This window comes from Camelus dromedarius, chromosome X, assembly GCF_036321535.1.
Source record: "Camelus dromedarius isolate mCamDro1 chromosome X, mCamDro1.pat, whole genome shotgun sequence".
In the NCBI taxonomy this organism is placed as follows: domain Eukaryota; kingdom Metazoa; phylum Chordata; class Mammalia; order Artiodactyla; family Camelidae; genus Camelus; species Camelus dromedarius.
The window spans coordinates 62,419,787-62,439,019 of record NC_087472.1 but is presented as its reverse complement, the minus strand read 5'-3'; the positions used below and the strand labels follow the sequence as shown (position 1 = coordinate 62,439,019).

The following is a 19,233-nucleotide window of genomic DNA, read 5'->3' as shown; positions in this document are numbered from 1 at the left end:
GGCCACTAAGCAGAAGGGAAGCCCCACATCACACCTGGTGCTGGCCCTACCCCTCCATCTCCATCAACCACTTAGAAAGCTAGTAGAAAGGTTAAAAGACAAAAGTAGTAAAATCATCTATAGTCACAATAAGAAGTTAAGGGATACTAAAAAACAATTATATGTAAAATATGACATAAAAGTCACTAATCAAGAGAGGAGGAGAGAAAAATGGAGTGTTGTTAAAATGCATTTGAAATTAAGAGCTCAACAACTTAAAATAATCATATATATATATATATATATTCGTATATATAAAGTTTATAGTAACCACAAACCAAATCTACAATAGATATACACACAAAAAAAGAGAACCCAAACATAACACTAAAGGCAGTCATCAAATCACAAGGGAAGAGAACAAAAGGAACAAAAAAGGACTACAAAAACAACCCAAAACCAATTAACAAAGTGGCAAAAAGTTCACACTTATCAATAATTACTTTAAATTTAAATGTACTAAATGCTCCAATTAAAAGACACAGAGTGGATAAACAGATACAAAATCAAGACCCATCTATATGCTGCCTATAAGAGACTCACGTTAGATCTAAAGACACACATAGAATGACAGTGTGAGGATGTAAAAATATTCCATGCAAATGGAAAAAGAAAAAGAAAGCCAAGATTGCAATAGTTACATGAAAGAAAACAGACTGTAAAACAAAGACTGGAACAAGAGAAAAAGAGGGACATTACACAATGATCAAGGGATTAATCCAAGAGGGTATAAAATCTGTAAATATATATGCACAATACAGGAGCACTTAAATGCATGAAGCTAACATTGGAGATAATAAAAGAGAAACTGATAGTTTCTCACAATAATAGTAAGAGACTTTAAAAACCACTCACATCAATAGATAGATCACTCAGACAGAAAATCAACAAAACTCTGGCCTTAAACAACACATTAAATCAAATATATTTAATAAATATATAGAGAACTTTCCATACAAAATCAGTAGATTATACATTCTTTTCACGTGAACGTGTAACATTCTCAGGACAGATCACATGCTAGGCCAATAAATAAATGAAAGAAAGAAGAAAGAAAGAAAGAAAGAAAGAAAGAAAGAAAGAAAGAAAGAAAGAAAGAAAGAAAGAAAGAAAGAAAGAAAGAAAGAAAGAAAGAAAGAAAGAAAGAAAGAAAGAAAGAAAGAAAGAAAGAAAGAAAGAAAGAAAGAAAGAAAGAAAGAAAGAAAGAAAGAAAGAAAGAAAGAAAGGAAGGAAGGAAGGAAGGAAGGAAGGAAGGAAGGAAGGGAGAAAGGAAGGAAGAAAGGAAGGAAGAAAGGAAGGAAGAAAGAAAGGAAGGAAGAAAGAAAGGAAGAAAGAAAGAAAGGAAGAAAGAAAGAAAGAAAGAAAGAAAGAAAGAAAGAAAGAAAGAAAGAAAGAAAGAAAAGAAAGAAAGAAAGAAAGAAAGAAAGAAAGAAAGAAAGAAAGAAAGAAAGAAAGAAAGAAAGAAAGTTTCAGTAAATTTAAGAAAGTTGAAATCATATCAAGCATCTTTTGACCACAAACCTATGAGACTAGATTTTTACCACAAGAAAAAACTGCAAAAATCACAAACATGTCGAGGCTAAACAATATGCTACTAAACAAATAAAAGATAACTGGAAAAATCAAAGAAGAAATTAAAATACCTGTACATAAATGAAAAGGAACACATAGAGATCCCAAATCTATTGGACACAGCAAAAGCAGTTCCAAGAGGAAAATTTGTAGTGATACCAGCTTACCTCAGGAAACAAGAAAAATCTCAAATAAACAACCTAAACTTACACCTAAAGCAATTAGAGAAAGAAGAACAAACAAAGCCCAAAGTTAATGGAAGGAAAGAAATCATAATGATTAGAGCAGAAATAAATTAAATGGAAACTTTAAAAATAATAGAAAAGATCAATGAAACTAAAAGCTGGTTCTCTGAAAATATAAATAAAATTGATAAATCTTTAGCCAGACTCATCAAGAAAATAAAGGAGAGAGCCCTAATCAATAAAATCAGAAATGAAAAAGAAGTCACAATGTCTTCCCATGCTGCCACTATGAGCAACTATATGCCAATAAAATGGACAATCTAGAAGACATGGACAAATTCTTAGAAAGGTACAATCTCCTAAGATTGAACCATGAAGAAATAGAAAATAAAAACAGACCAATTACCAGCACTGCAATTGAATCAGTAATTTTAAAAACTCCAAACAAAAGTCCAGGACTAGATGGCTTCATAAGCAAATTCTACCAAACATTTAGAAAAGCATTAACATCTATCCTTCTGAAAATATTCCAAAAAAAAAAAAATGCAGAGGAAGGAATACTTCCAATCTCATTCCATGGGGTCACCATCACCCTGATACCAAAAGCAGACAAAGATATCAATTATAGGCCAATATCACTCATGAATATAAATGCAAAAATCCTCAACAAAATACTAACAAATCGACTCCAACAATGTATTAAAAGGATTATACACCATGATCAAGTGGGATTTATCACAGGGAAGCAAGGATTTTTCAATATCTGCAAATCATGTGATACACCACATTAACAAGTTGAACAATAAAAACTGTATGATCATTTCAATAGGTGCAGAAAAAGCTTTTTATAAAGTTCAACATTCATTTATGATAAAAACTCTCTAGCAAGTGGGCATAGAGGGAACATACCTCACCATAATAAAGACCATAAATGACAAACCCACAGCTAGTACCATACTTAATGGTGAAAAGCTGAAAGCATTTCCTCTAAGATCAAGAATAAGACAAGGATGTCCACTCTCGTCACTTATTCAACAGTTTTGGAAGTCCTAGCCACAACATACAAAGTAGAAAAAGAAATAAAAGGAATCCAAATTGGAAAAGAAAAAATGAAACTGTCACTGTTTTCAGATGACATGATACTATACATAGTCCTAAAGAAGCTATCAGAAAACTATTAGAACTCATCAATGAATTTGATAAAGATACAGGATACAAAATTAACATACAGAAATCAGTTGCATTTCTATACACTAACAATGAAATAACAGAAAACGAAATTAAGGAAACAATCCCATTTACCATCACATCAAAAAGAATAAAATACCTAGGAATAAACCTACTTAAGGAAGCAAAGGACCTGTACTCTGAAAACTATAAGACACTGATGAAATTGAAGATGATACAAACAGATGGAAAAATATACCATGTTCTTGGATTGGAATAATCAGTATTGTTAAAATGGCCATACTACCCAAGGCAATATACAGATTCAATACAATCCCTATCAAATTACCAATGACATTTTTCACAGAACTGGGAAAAAATTTTAATTTGTATGGAAATACAAAAGACCCCAAATAGCCAAAACAATCTTGAGAAAGAAGAACAGGGCAAAGGGAATCATGCTCCCTGACTTCAGACAATGCTACAGAGCTACAGTTATCAAAGCAGTATGGTACTGGCACAAAAACAGACACAAAGATTAATGAAACAAGATAGAAAGCCCAAAAATAAATCCACACACTTATGGTCAATTAATCTATGACAAAGTAGGCAAGAATATACAACAGGGAAAAGACAGTCTTCAATAAGTGGTGCTGGGAAAACTGGACAGCTACCTGTAAAAGAAAAAAATTAAGAGTATTTGTCATTCGCTAACACCATATACAAAAATAAACTCAAATTGGATTAAAGGCCTAAATGTAAGACCAAATACTACTATAAAACTCCTAGAAGAAAATACAGGCAGAACACTCTTTGACATAAACTACAGCAATATTTTTTCAAACCAGCTCCTAGAATAATGGAAATAAAAGCAAAAAATGAACAAATAGGACTTAATTAAACGTAAAAGCTTTTGCACAGCAAAGAAAACTATAAACAAACAAAAACAACCTACAGAATGGGAGAAAATATTTCCAAATGATGTAACTGACAAGGGACTAATTTCCAAAATATACAAATAGCTCATACAGCTTAACATCAAAAAAAAAATCAAAAAATGAGCAGAAGACCTAAATATATATTTCTCCAAAGAAGACAAACAGATGGCCAACATGCACATAAAAAGATGCTCAATATTGCTAATTATCAGAGAAACAAAAATCAAAACTACAATGTGGTATCACCTCACACCAGTCAGAATGGCCATCATTCAAAAGTCCACAAATGATAAACGCTGGAGAGGCTGTGGAGAAAAGGGAACCCTCCTACACTGCTGGTGGGAATGCAGTCTGGTACAGCCACTGTGGAAAACAGTATGGAGATTCCTCAAAAGACTAGGAATATACTTATCATATGGCCCAGGAATCCTGCTCCTGGGCATATGTCCAGAAGGAACCCTACTTCAAAATGACACCCCAATGTTCATATCAGCACTATTTATAGTAGCCAAGACATGGAAACAGCCTAAATGTCCATCAACAGATGACTGGATAAAGAAGAAATGGTATATTTATACAATGGAATACTATTCAGCCATAAAAACTGACAACATAAGGCCATTTACAGGTACATGGATGTTCCTGGAGAATGTCATATGTGGAATCTAAAAAAAAAAGCATAAATACAAAACAGAAACAGACTCATAGACATAGAATACAAACTTGTGGTTGCCAAGGGGGCAGAGGGTGGGAAGGGACAGACTGGGATTTCAAAATGTAGAATAGATAAAACAAGATTATACTGTATAGCACAGGGAAATACATACAAGATCTTGTGGTAGCTCACAGAGAAAAAAATGTGACAATGAATATGCATATGTTCATGTATAACTGAAAAATTGTGCTCTACACTAGAATTTGACACAACATTACAAAATGATTATAACTCAATAAAAAATGTTAAAAAATAAAAAAATAAAAAGTCTATGAATAGGAATAAATGCTGGAGAAGGGAATATAACTTGGTGCAGCCACTGTGAAGGACAGTATGGAGGGTCCTGAAAAATACTAAAAGTAGAATTACCGTATGATCCAGCAATACCACTCCTAGGCATATATCCAGAGAGAACTATAATTCAAAAAGACACGTGCACCCCAATGTTCACAGCAGCATTATTTACAATAGCCAAGACATAGAAGCAACCTAAATGTCCAATGACAGGTGACTGGACAAAGAAGTTGTGATACACACACACATACACCCACACACCCACACCCACACACACACACACACACAATGGAATAATACTCAGCTATAAAAAAATAATGAACTACTGTCATTTGCAGCAACATGGATGGACCTGGAGACTGTCATACTAAGTGAAGTAAATCAGACAGAGAAAGACAAATATCGTATATCACTTATATATAGAATCTTAAAAAATGACACAAATGAACTTATTTACAAAACAGAAATAGACTCACAGACATAGTAAACAAACTTACAGTTACCAGAGGGGAAGGGGCAAGGGATAAATACAGAGTTTGGGACTAGCAGATACAAACTACTAGATATATAATAGATAAACAACAAAGTCTTACTGCATAGCACAAGGAACTATATTCAATACCTTGTAATTGCCTATAAGGGAAAAGAATATGAAAAGGAATATATATATATATATATATATATATAACTGAATCACTATGCTGTACATCAGAAATTAACATAGCATTGCAAATTGACTACATTTCAATTTTTAAAAATGAATTAAAAAAAAAAAAGAAAATGCTCCTCAATGGGACCAAAGATGAATAAGAAAAAACACAGATCACCCCTCATCTCAGAACAAATGCAGACTGCCTAAGTCCACTCAGAAAATGTTTTGGCATCATCAAAAAACAATTAAACAGGAGGTTCTGGAGGAAAATCATCCAATGGGAAGCTCAACACGGAAAACAAGGGAAAAACAAATGGAAAACAACAGGCTGTCCAAAAGAGTAAAAACCCCAGGGATCCTCAGAAAGCTCCAACTTGTACTTTCAATTCTTTCTCTCATCCATGAGAGATCTAATCACATTTGGTAATTTTAAGCAGAAACCCCATGACAGAGAAGACTGTTCTCTGTTTACATCTTTGACTCAGTTTTACTGGTGACAAAGCCAAGACCCAGAAGCCACTACTTGACCTGGGAGTGAGTTCAGAATCATTTCCCCAAGCAGGAACCTTAGCTAGGCACCTGATCAGTCCACACTCTGACCTGGACTTAATAACTAGAAAATGAGGAGAAATCTGTCCATCACCTACAACTTATAGGGGAGGGGTTACTGAAGGAAAAAGAAAATGACGCTGGTGATTAATATTTGATTCCTAGTGAGTACTGGAAAGGAGACATGCAAGGAAAGAAAAGACTGTAAGTATTTCATTCATTACATATCAGCTTAAAAAAGATAATGCTCTAGATGCTTAAACAACTTCCTTCATATCACCTCCCCTTCCCATTTGTTTTTCAAGTAGAGGCTTATAAGAGGTACCATTTTTCCAAACTGCCACACAACAGACATGCAGTAAGTTTCTAGGATGAATAAAATTAGAGTATACTATTTAATTAAATTCCAGCTTTTACTACCTTTTGATCATATGGATGCTTAGGAATATGTTACCAGCAGTCAAAAATCCCTAAAAGCACTAAAGGCATCAGCATAAAAGTGTTTAAACGAGCCCTTCAATATATATTGCAAGAAAGGGCAGTAGGCCAGAATTCAGGACAGTTGGGTTTCAGTCCAATTTTGTCAATAGTTGTATACCTTGAGCAGGTCTCTCTGATCCTTAGTCTCCTCCTCTGAAATATAAGGGATTTAAAGTAGATCAGTAATTCTCAATCTCAAGGCAGTATTACTCCCCAGGGGCACCTGGAAAGGTGTGGAGGTGATTCTGGTTGGCACAATGACTCGGAGAACACTACTAGCTTTTTTTTGCAGGGGAGGGAAGGAGGGACAGCTAGGATACTAGACAGCTAGCAGTGCCCAGAACATAGACTAACACAATGAAGAACTTTGCTGTCCAAAATTCCAATAGTATATTACTCACCCCTCCCAGAAATAACTGGATAAAATAATTAAGATCTCATCAACCCCTGAAAGTTTTTGCTCCATAGGCCAATGTAACAAATAAGACTGCTACACTGCAACTGTCCTATTAAGTTAGAACAGTGGGAAAAGATCAGTTATCTTTTGCTTGGTAAATGAGAAGAAAAGAAAAAGAAAAAGAAAAAGAAAAAGAAAAAGAAAAAGAAAAAGAAAAAGAAAAATGTACACTACATTTCATCACACTCTAAAATGTGTAATTAATAAAACCTTCTCTAGAGTCCAGAGCAATAATAAGATGATCTGAATCTGGCAATGAAATGAACCTTGCAACAGGAGACATATTAGACACACACACACACACACACACACACACACACAGAACTTCATTAACTGTAACCAGATGTTCCTTAACAACCATTCATTTAAAAAAAAAACACACACACAAACAGTAAATTCCATTAGACTCTGTTGTTCATATTTGAAAGCCAAGTGAGTCTGAGTTAGGGGCAAGTAAGAAAAGTTTGGAAAAGTATTCATAAAACATCAAAATGTTTGCTCTGTTGTATCCACGTGTTTCAGTACAACAACAACAACAAAAAATGAGTGGTTGTTTATCAGCTGCATCTCAAGAATCAAGAAGGTGGAATTGAAGAGACTGTGCTTATTAATATAATTTATTATTTTTAATGCCTACTGTGAAATTCTTCCCACAAGTCTGCATGATGTACTCTACCTTATGGATCAGAAACAATGAACTCTTTGTGTCTGTTACTTATCAACCTGAAAGTAAATCAGTTGGAATAAAAATTCTAATTCCTGGATCCTAATTCATTAATACAATATGAGCAGCTAGAGAGAGAAACCAAAGCCTCTAGCACCCAAACAGAAGGGCCAACTGCTAAACAGAAACTTTTGAGAAGACGCACTGAGGGGAAAAAAATAGCTTTTCTGATTTTCCTGGACACAAATTGTAATAACTCCATCCAAACTCATTGCTTATCAAAGACAAATTAAACCCCTTCCTGAAACTAGCCAAGAGATTATAGTGAATAAACCCTTTCCTTTTTAAGGATGTATTTCCAAGAGCAGTTATTTTCTGTGGCAGAAAAAGCAGACCTCTGTGGCCAGCCCCACCTTGGCAGCAGTCTCCTAGAATATAGCATCGAGTTCCAGAAATTTAAAAATCTTGAGTCTGTGCTAGTAGTTTTTGCCTGTGGCCTCAGTAGGCTGGTATCCAAACGCTAGGGTCTAATGTTTCAAATAAGGCCAAACCCAATACTGAACAATCATCCTTACTGTTTAGCAGTGTCTTATTTCTAAGAATAGTTTGCTACCAGCAAATTATCATCGATACTGGGGGAACTAACACCCATATTTGGCTCTGACAGCTCAGCTATTTTCCCTGCCACCCACCAGTTAACCTTTTGTAGCCAATCTATCCACAACTGTTATTAACCTACACAGCCCTCATTAAAGGCCAGCTGTATGGGTCAGGTTATTCTGTAAACTGAGTAAGGACAGGGAGGGGCAAACAACATCTTGTCTCCATCTAACATTTGCAAAGATTAGGCTATAAGAAAAACCTAGGTAAATGTTAGCAACTTTAATGCCTCAGCAAAGTGATTTTTAACTGTCAAGATGCTTACTTCTCTCCCTTCTGCTCTCACAAATTAGAGACCAATGAGCAAAAGTGGAATGAAGGTTTGCTCATGCTACATAGCTGATAAAAATTTTAGACTGACAAAAGCTAACCTTGTTTTATTCATTTCAATTAGGCGTGTCAAATATTATGCCCAGCGAAACTCTCAGTATCTCCTCTTGCTCTTTCTCACGCATGAATGCACACACATGCACACATGCATGCATGCATGCATGCACGCACCACCCAGGTTCTCAAGCCAAAAAAACTTAAGGATCAACCTTGATCCTTTTCCGCCTACTCCTCCCCTTCTCCGTCTCATTTAATAAGCAATTATGTAATAAGCAATTATGGCTCCACTTTCTAAGTAATGTCCTGAATCCCTAGGTGCTTCTCACCACCTCCACCACCACTTTAGTTCAGGCTCCATCATCTTTTGCCCAGATTATTGCAATAGCCTTGGAACTGGTTTCCCTGCTTCCACTTGTGTCCCATAATTCATTCCACTCCCAGAAGCCAGAAGTATCTTTTTAATATAAAACATATAATATTGTCTATCCCATTACCCTGTTGCATTTTCTTCAGGCAACTAACAACTATCAGAAAATATCTTGAGTGTCTACTAGTGTATCTTGTATGTCTCCCCATTAAAATCCAAGTTCCATAGAAAAAGGACTTGGTCTGCCACTTTCACTACTGTATCAGCAACACACAGAAGAGTGCCTGGCATTCAGAAAATGTTCCATACATATCCGTAGGTGGGTGGGTATAGCTCAGTGGTAGAATGCATGATTAGCATGCACAAGGTCCTGGGTTCAATCCCCAGTACCGCCAGTCAAAAAAAAAAAAAAAGAAGTATTTGCAGAATGAATAAATGATTGGGCTATAAACTTGCAGTGAGCACTTATCTGACAAAACTTTGCTAGGTGCTATGTGTGATGGAGACAAAGAAGACATTGTCCCTGACCTGGAGGAGCTCATAGGAGGGACATAGACATTAGATAATTACAACAGAATGGTGTGAATGCAACAATAAAAGTATAAATCACTGGAAGAATATAAGAGGGGTCACCTGACTGTCTTTGGGTGAGATGCAGAAAGCTACAAAGAAGAGAATAATTTTGATCTAGAACTTGAAGAATGAGCACATTTTCCAGTCTGAGAAAATGTATAATGGGCATGACGGGCAAAGAGAACAGCACAGGCAAAGAACAGAATCTTAAAGATAGTATATGAGGCACAAGAATGCTGAATATGTTCAGGAAGCAGTAAGTAGTCTGGTGGGTTAATTAAAGGATAGGAAAGGAAGCTTGAAGAGGGCTGGTGGGCTGCAGTCAAGATTATAAAGGGTCTTACATGCCTTATTAAGAAGTTTAGAAGTTATGGTTACCAGGGAGGAAAGGGGGTGGGAAGGGATAAATTGGGAGATCGGGATTTGCAGATACTAACTACTACATATAAAATAGATAAAGCAACAAGGTCCTACTGTATTGCACAGGGAACTATATCCAATACCTTGTAATGGCCTATAATGAAAAAGAATATGAAAAGGTATATATATATATCTGTGTGTGTAAAATTGACTCACTATGCTGTACACCAAAAATTAATACAACATTGTAAATCGACTATACTTCAGTAAAAAAGAAGTTTGGTATTAATTCTTTTAGACAGTGGGGAGTCAACTGCAAGCAAGGAGTAAAAGGGATTAATACATTCAACAAATATCTATTGAGTGTCCGATCAGATTTGTTTTTTAGGAAGATATCCCAAGCAACAGGGACAAGATTGCACTGAAGTGGGTAAGAAACTGGTGGCAAGCAGAACAATTGGAAAGCTGCTACCAATTCAGCTGGGAGATATTTTTGAACACCATAGGTTCCCAGCCCCACATCAGAACTCCCAGAATGTAAATCAAAATCCCATCTTTTTGTTTTTGTTTTTGTTTTACTTTGAAAGCAATACATGTTCATGGGGAAAAAATACTCAAACCTGTACAGAAGGGTATGAGTTAAAAGCATGTCTCTCTTCCCACCTCCTGCACCAACAACTACAACCACTCCCCCATTGCTTCCCACCATCCTGACCCCAACTAGGTCTCTCTGCTCCAGAATACCCAAGGGTGAGGATCACTGCACTACTAAGCTCCATCACCTAGACAGCTTTTCCAAAATTTCACAGAAATTAAAAATTGCCTGGGTTACTGTTTAAACATTTTTAAAAGAGAGCTCAGGAGGCTCTTCCCCTCCAGAGTCTGATTCAGTGGGTCTTAGTGGGGTCTGGGAAACAATTACCCCAAATGAGTCTCACAGACAATCTGGGACACCTGTTATGAGCCTAATATAGACCAGCATGTCCCAAACTTTAAGATTTAAGATCCTGAAGATCTTGTTTAAAATGTTGATTCTGATTCAGTAGGTGTGGGGTGGGACCCAAGAGTCTACACTTTTAACAAGCTCCCATGTGATGCCAATTAGCTGGCACAAGGACCATACTTTGCTAAGCACTGGTTATCAACCCTAGGTGCCTAGTCAAATCACCTTGGGGAGCTTTTAAAATTCTCATTAACCAATCCTTTTTCAGCCCTTCAAAAAATAGAAAAGGAGATAACACTTCCTAACTGATTCTATGAGGCCAACATTACCCTGATACTAAACCCAGATAGAAACACTACGGGAAAAGAAAAGTATAAGCCAGTATCATTTATGAATATTTATGCAAAAATTCTCAACAAAATACAAGCAAACCAAATTCAACAGCATATTAAAAGGATTACACAACATGACCAGATAGGTTTTATTCCTGAAATACAAGGATGTCTACATACACACACACAAAAATCAATCAATGCAATGCAGCACATTAATAGGATGAAGAAATAAATACATGATCATCTCAACCAATGCAAAAAAAAAAAAATTGACAAAATTCAACACCCTTTCATGGTAAAAATATTCAATGAACTAGGAGTAGAAAAAAACTTCCTTGGCATGATTAAGGGCATATATAACAAGCCCACAGCTAACATCACACTCAATGGTGAAACACTGAAAGCTTTTCCTCTAAGGTCAGGAACCAGGAACCAGGAGATCTGCTTTCACCACTTCCATTCAACATATACTGGAAGTTCTAGTCAGAGCAACAAGGGAATAAAAAGAAAGTAAAATCATCCAAATTGGAAAAGAAGTAAAATTATCTTTGTTCACAGATGACATGATCTTATATCTAGAAAATCCTAAAAATTCCACACAAGAAAATATTAGCTCTAATAAACAAATTCATCAAACTTGCAGGACACAAAACTTACACTCACAAATCACTTACATTTCTAAAAACTAATGATGAACAAAACAAAAAGGAAATTAAGAATTCCATTTACAATAGCATCAAAAAGAATAAAATACTTAGAAATAAACCTGATCAAGGAGGTAAAAGATTTCTATACTGAAAACTATAAAAAAAAAACTGCTGAAAAAATTACAGAAGACCAGTAAGTGGAAAGATATACTGTGTTCATGGAATGAAAGACTTAATACTGCTAACATGACAATACTATCCAAAGCAACGTACAGATTCAATGCAAGCCCTATCAAAATCCCAGCAGAATTTTTTGCAGAAACAGAAAAAAACAATCCTAAATCCATAAGGATCTGAATGGCCTCAGTTTGGACCCCCAAATGGCCAAAGCAATCTTGAAAAAGAACAAAGATGGAGGACTCAATTCCTAGTTTCAAAACTTATTTCAAAGGTATACTAATCAAAATCATGTAGTACTGGCATAAGGGCAGACATATAGACCACTGGAATACAATAGAGATCCCAGAAATAAACCTCTGCATATATAGTCAATAGATTTTCAATAGAAATACCAAGACCATTCAATGGGGAAAGAACAATCTTTTCAACAAGTGGTCTTGGGTAAACTGGATATCCACATACAAAAAAATGAAGATGGACCTTTACCTTATATAATATATAAAAATTAAATAAAAATGGATCAAAGACCTAAATAAGAACTTAAACAGTAAAATTACTGGAAGAAGAGATAGGGAGAAATCATTACGATATTGGTTTTGGAAATGATTTCCTGGATATGACACTGAAAGTACAGGAACAAGAGAAAAAATAGATAAAACAGATTTCATCAAAATCTAAAGCTTTTGTACACTAAAAGACACTAACAAGAGATTGAAAAGGCAAAGCACATAATGAAAGAAACTATCTGTAAGTTATATATCTGATAAGTGATTAATATTCAGAATAAAGAGCTCCTACTACTTAACAACAACCAAGAAAAAAAAATCCCACAAAGATCCAATTCAAAAAATGGGCACAGGAATTGAATAGATATTTCTCCAAAAATGATATAGAAATAGCCAATAACCATAAGAAAAGACTCTGAATATCACTAGCCATTTAGGGAAATACAAATCAAAACCATGAGATACCACTGGACACCCAATTAATATGGCTACTAGAAGAAATTGGAACCCTTGTGTATTGCTGGCTGGACAATTGAATGGTGCAGACACTATAGAAAACGGTATGGTTGTTCTTCAAGAAACTAAACATAGAATTACCATATGTTCCAGCAATTTCACTCTGGGTTTCTATTTATAAGAATTGAAAGCAGGGATTTAAGCAGATAATTGTACATCAGTTTTCATAGCAGCATTATTCACAACAGCCAAAAGGCAGAAAATAGCCAAATGTCCATCAGCAGATGAATATACATACAAAATGTGGTAATACATACAATGAAATATTATTCAACTTTAAAAAGGAATGAATCCAAAAATAGGCAGAAGACCTACACAAGCAATTCTCCAATAAAGACATACAAATGGCCAACAGGCACATGAAAAAAATGCTGAATATCACTAATTATCAGAGAAATGCAAATCAAAACTACAGTGAGGTATCACTTCATACCAGTCAGAATGTCCACCATTTAAAAGTCCACAAACATTAAATGCTGGAGAGGGTGTGGAGAAAAGGGAACCCTCCTACACTGTGGCTGGAAATGTAGTTTGGTGTAGCCACTGTGGAAAACAGTATGGGGATTCCTCAAAAGACTAAAAATAGACTTACCATATGACCCAATAATCCCACTCCTGGGCATATATCCAGAAGGAACCCTAATTTAAAAAGACACCTGCACCTCAATGTTCATAGAAGCACTATTTACAATAGCCAAAACATGGAAACAACCTAAATGTCCATTGACAGATGACTGGATAAAGAAGTGGTGGTATATTTATACAATGGAATACTACTCAGCCATAAAAAAGAATGAAACATGGATGGACCTGGAGATCATCATTCTAAGTCAAATAAGCAAGAAAGAGAAAGAAAAACAAGAAAAATACCATATGATATCACTTATATGTGGATCTAAAAAAAAAGACACAAATGAACTTATTTACAAAACATAAACAGACTCACAGACATAGAAAACAAACTTATAGTTATGGGGGGTTAAGGGTGTGAGAAGGATTAAATTGGGAGTTCGAGATTTGCAGATACTAACTACTATATATACAATAGATAAACAACAAGTTTCTACTGTATAGCATGGGGAACTATATTCAATATCTTGTAGTAACCTATAAGCAAAATAATTTGAAAATGAATATATGTATGTATATGTATGACTTAAATATTATTCCCAGAAACTGTATCCCAGAAATTGACACAACATTGTAAAGTGACTATACGTCAATAAAAAAGGAATGAAATTCTGATACATGCTACAATGTGGATGAACCTTGAAAATATTATGGTAAGTGAAATAAGCTTGACACAAATGGACAAATACTGTATAATCCCACTTTATATCAGATACCTAGAACAGGCAAATTCATAGAGGCAAAAAGTAGTGTAGTGATTTCCAGGGGCTGAGGGGACAGGAAAACAGGGAGCTATTATTTAATGGGTACACAGTTTGTTTGAGATAATGAAAAGTTCCAGAAGTGTAGAGTTGTGTGACATTCTGAATGTACTAAGTGCCACTGAGTTGTATCCTTAAATATGGTGAAAATGATAAATATTATGTTATGCATATTTTATCAAAATAAAGAAAAAATTCTCAGTGCCAGACACCCATCACAGAGCAATTACATCAGCATCTCTGGGAGTGGCCTAGGCATCAGCATCTTTAAAGTACCTCAGGTATTTCCAATGTTCACCCAAGATTAAGAACCATATATCTGGACTTTTCCCCTTCTTGAAATATGTGGAATTATCATCTGCAGATCACTGATGATGGACATCCAACTGTGCTTTTCCCAACCTAAGTGAGATCATTAGCTCTACCCACTTTCCAGGTTGTCTCTGAATACTCATTTCTAGAGTAACTTGAATTAGCAAGCTACTAGGATGCTATCACTATAATTGTACAATATAAAAATCTATGTTTAAGACTCACAGATATAGTAAGCAATCTTATGGTTACTGGAGGGAAAGGGAGAGGAAGGAATAAATTGGGAGTTCGAGATTCGCAAATATTAACTACTATATATAAAGATAGATTTAAAAAACAAATTTCTTCTGTAGAGCACAGGGAACTATATTCAGTATCTTGTAGTAACCTATAAGGAAAAAGAATATGGAAATGAATATATGTATCTATATGCATGACTGAAACATTATGCTGTACATCAGAAATTAACACATTGTAACTGACTATAGTTCAATTTAAAAAAAAAACTTTGTTAATGCTAAAGTATTTACAGATGAAATGATAGTCTGCAAACTTGATTCAAATTAATCCAGGCCCAGGGGGAAAGTATTGGGTGAGGGTTATAGATTAAACAGGCCATATGTTAATCATTGTTGAAGGTGGGTGATTTTCTTTATACTATCCTCTTTAATTTTGTATATACTTAAAGTTTTCCATGTTAAAACTGGAAACAAAATTAATTACATTTACAAAGGAAATCATCTAAAATATTTAGTAATAAGATCTTGGTCCTATAGATATATATAATGGAATATTAAGCAACATTTTTAAATGATAGTAAAAAATCTGTAATGATATGGGAGATGTTTATGATGTGTAATTTACTAAAAAAAAAAAAAAAAAAAAAAAAAAGCAAGTTATCCAAGTCAGCATATACTGTATGATCCAATTTTTGAGCAGGCTGTAGAATGGAGCATCTGAAGTTTGACAGATCTAGGTTTCTGTCACTTACTGACTGTGTGACCTGGGACAAGGGGTATAATAACAGCATCTACCCCATGAGGTTTTTGTAAAGATTAGATTGAAATAATGTATGTAAAGTACTTAAAAGAGGAGGAGGAGGAACAGCTATACATGGCTAGAGATATTTAAAAAAGCAAAACATTGGAAAAAATCTTAATATCTAAAATAATGGTAAGATAAGTTATGATAAATTCATTGACTTATTAAATGAATAGCAATTAAGGGCCACTGTGGAAATATAATGCTGATCTAGATATAAATAGAAGGCAACTATGTTGACCACTAAACAAAAAAGTTGTATCTCAATACACTGACGATGAACTACTGAAAAAAGAAGTAGGGGGCAGGAGGTACAGCTCAGTGGTAGAGCCCATGCTTGGTGTGCATGAGGTCCTGGGTTCAATCCCCAGTGCCTCCATTAAGGGAAGAGGGAAAAAAAAAAAAGAATGAAGTAAACAAAACAATCGCATTACAATAGCATCAAAAGGAATGAAACACTGAGGAATAAATTTAACCAAGAAGATGAAAGATCCATACACTGAAAATTATAAACATTGATGAAAAAACTGATAAACACAAATAAATGAAAAGATCCTATATTCATGGATTGGAAGAATTAATATTATTAAAATGGCCATACTACCCAAAGCCATAAATAGAATCAATGCAATCTCTATCAAAACTCCAATGGCATTTTAACAAAAATAGACAAAAAAGCCTAAAATTCACATGGAACAACAAAAGACCCCCAATAGCCAAAACAATCCTGAGATAAAAGAAAAAAGCTGGAGGCATCACAATGCCTGACTTCAAACTTTATTACAAAGCTTCAGTAGTCAAAACAGAATTGTACAGGCATAGAAATAGACACAGAGACCAATAAAACCAAACTGAAAGCCCAGAAATAAGGCCATGTATATATATGGCCAACTAATATTTGACAAAGGAGCCAAGAATACTCAATGGGGAAAGCATAGTCTTTTCAAAAGATGGTGCTGAAAAATCTGGATATACAAATGCAATGGAAGGAAACTGGACTCCTATCTTACACCATTCACAAAGATTAACTGAAAATGTACTAACGACTTGAATTTAAGACCCAAAACTATTAAACTACTAGAAGTAAATAGAAGGGAAAAAGCTCCTTGACATTGGTATTAGAAATAATTTTTGGATATGACAATAGAAGTGAAAGCAACAAAAGTACAAGAGACAAATGTGACTGAATCAAACTAAAAAGGTTTTGCACAGCAAAGGAAATAATCAAGAGTGAAGAGACAACCTACAGAACTGGAGAAAATACCTGCAAACTATACATCTGCTAAATTAATATACAAAAAATATAGTGAATTCAAGCAACTCAATAGACAAAAAAAGTAACCTGCTTAAAAATTAGCAAGGGACCAGAAAAGATATTTTCACAAAGAAAAAGATATGTAAATGCCAAACATGTTAATGAAAAAAGTTTAATATTACTAATCATCATGGAATGCAATAAAACCCCAATACAGCATCACCTTATACCTGTTAGAATGACTACTATCAAAAAGACAAAATATAACAAGTGTTGGAGAGGATATGGAGAAAAAGGAATCACCTGTGCACTGTTAGTAGGAATGTAAATTGATACACAGCCACTAAGGAAAACAGCACTGAGGTTCCTCAAAAAATTAAAAATAGAACTGCCACCCAATCCAGTGTTCACTGCATTCACAATAGCCAAGACACAGAAACAACTAAATATTGCCTGGATAAATCTAATGTAATATTAATCAGCCATAAAAAGAATGAAATGCCTCCTTTTGCAACAATATGGGTGGACCTTGAAGGCATTACGCTAAGTGAAATAAATCAGAGGGAGAAAGACAAATACTGTATATTCTCACTTATACATGGAATCTAAAAAGGCTGAACTCAGCAATAGAGAGTAGGGGCAAAAGATCAAGATGGCTGAGTTCACTTCCCCTCACAAACACATCAAAAATAAAACTACCTGTAAAACTGACTAGGGTACTGGCAAAATGGCTCTTCTACAACCAAGACTGTAAAGGAAGATCCACACAGAGTCGAGGAGGAAGGGAGGAAAAGTTATCTGCTCAGGACATGCACCCCTGATGGAAGACCTACAAGAGGAAAGGGATATCCTGGACCATGGGATCCTCCCTGGGGAATGAGAACTTTGCGACAAATACTAGGCACCTCAGCCCTGGCATCCAACACAAGGAAGATAAGCCCCCTTAGCTGGTTTGAAAAAGTGAGGCTTACCAAAGGGCTGTAAGAAACCGAGACTCCACTCTTGAAGAACATGAGCACAGCACAGAAGCAGCAGATTGACAACTGCATGGGGCTCTGGCCAGCTTACTAGGATTGCCCCACTGCACCCCTCAGCTTGCACTGGGATCCTGCTCCAGCCCCTCTTGCTCTGGTGCTGCTGCCCACTAAGGCAGAAGCTGCCATTGCCAATGAGTGTGCACACAGCGGGAACGGAGCCAGCTCAGACCCCAGCCTTGCCTCTAACCAGGACAGAGGCAGCCACTGTCAGCATAAGTGTCCCTGCTCACATTTGGGAGGAGCAAACCTCACTCCAGGGCAGGTACTGCCCTGTCCAGCAGGAGTGAAACCAGCTCATTACTGTGGCACCAACACCTCTGGCCCTAACCACATCTCTAACCAAGGTGTACACACAAGGGGAAAAGCGAAATCAGCACAGAAGTGCAGCCCCAAACCTTCAAGCCCCAACCAGGACCCCAACCACACCTGAGAGAAACTCAACTCCCTCAGGGCTCCTGTTACAGCCTCTCAGGCCCTGCCACTGTACCAAATAGGGCAATAATGGCTACTGAGAATGGAAGAGGCCTCAGTTTGCACCTAGCTCTGGCTCTGTCTCTGACTTCCAAATCCATCCCTACCTCCCACCAAGATGGTGGCTGCCAGCATACCCTAGGAAAAGATGCAACCCATGCCCACTTAAGATCCAACTCTCCCACCAAAGCCACTGGACACACACAGACTGCATAGGGACATTCCTACACAAGAACAACCTTCAAGGCTAAGATGGGTAACTGTTTCACCTAATATCATAGAGACAAAGAAAGCCAAACAAAATGAGAAGGCAGAGGGATATGTTTCAAAAGAAAGAACAAGGAAAAATCTTGAAAAAAAAAACTGTAATGAAACAGAGATAAATAATCCACCTGATAAAGAGTTCAAAGCAATAGTAATAACAATGGTAACTGAGCTAGGAAAAGAACAGATGAAGACAGTGAGATTTTTAACAAAGAACTAGAAAATATAAAAAAGAACCAGTCATGGCTGAAGAACAAAATAACTGCAATGAAAAATACACTAGAAGGAAATAACAGCAGATTAGGTGATACAGGACAATGCAAAGTGATCTGG

The 19,233-nt window shown here is 35.8% G+C and overlaps 1 protein-coding gene and 1 non-coding gene across 3 annotated transcripts in view; one reads left to right on the top strand and one right to left on the bottom strand.

The window, feature by feature from the left end:
• OPHN1 (oligophrenin 1) overlaps positions 1 to 19,233 on the bottom strand; it is a 583,720-nt gene that overhangs the window by 504,523 nt on the left and 59,964 nt on the right. The gene's annotated exons all lie outside the window — the stretch shown is intronic.
• On the top strand, positions 16,181 to 16,252 carry TRNAT-GGU (transfer RNA threonine (anticodon GGU)). The gene has a single exon. It is a non-coding gene; the product is annotated as a tRNA-Thr (tRNA).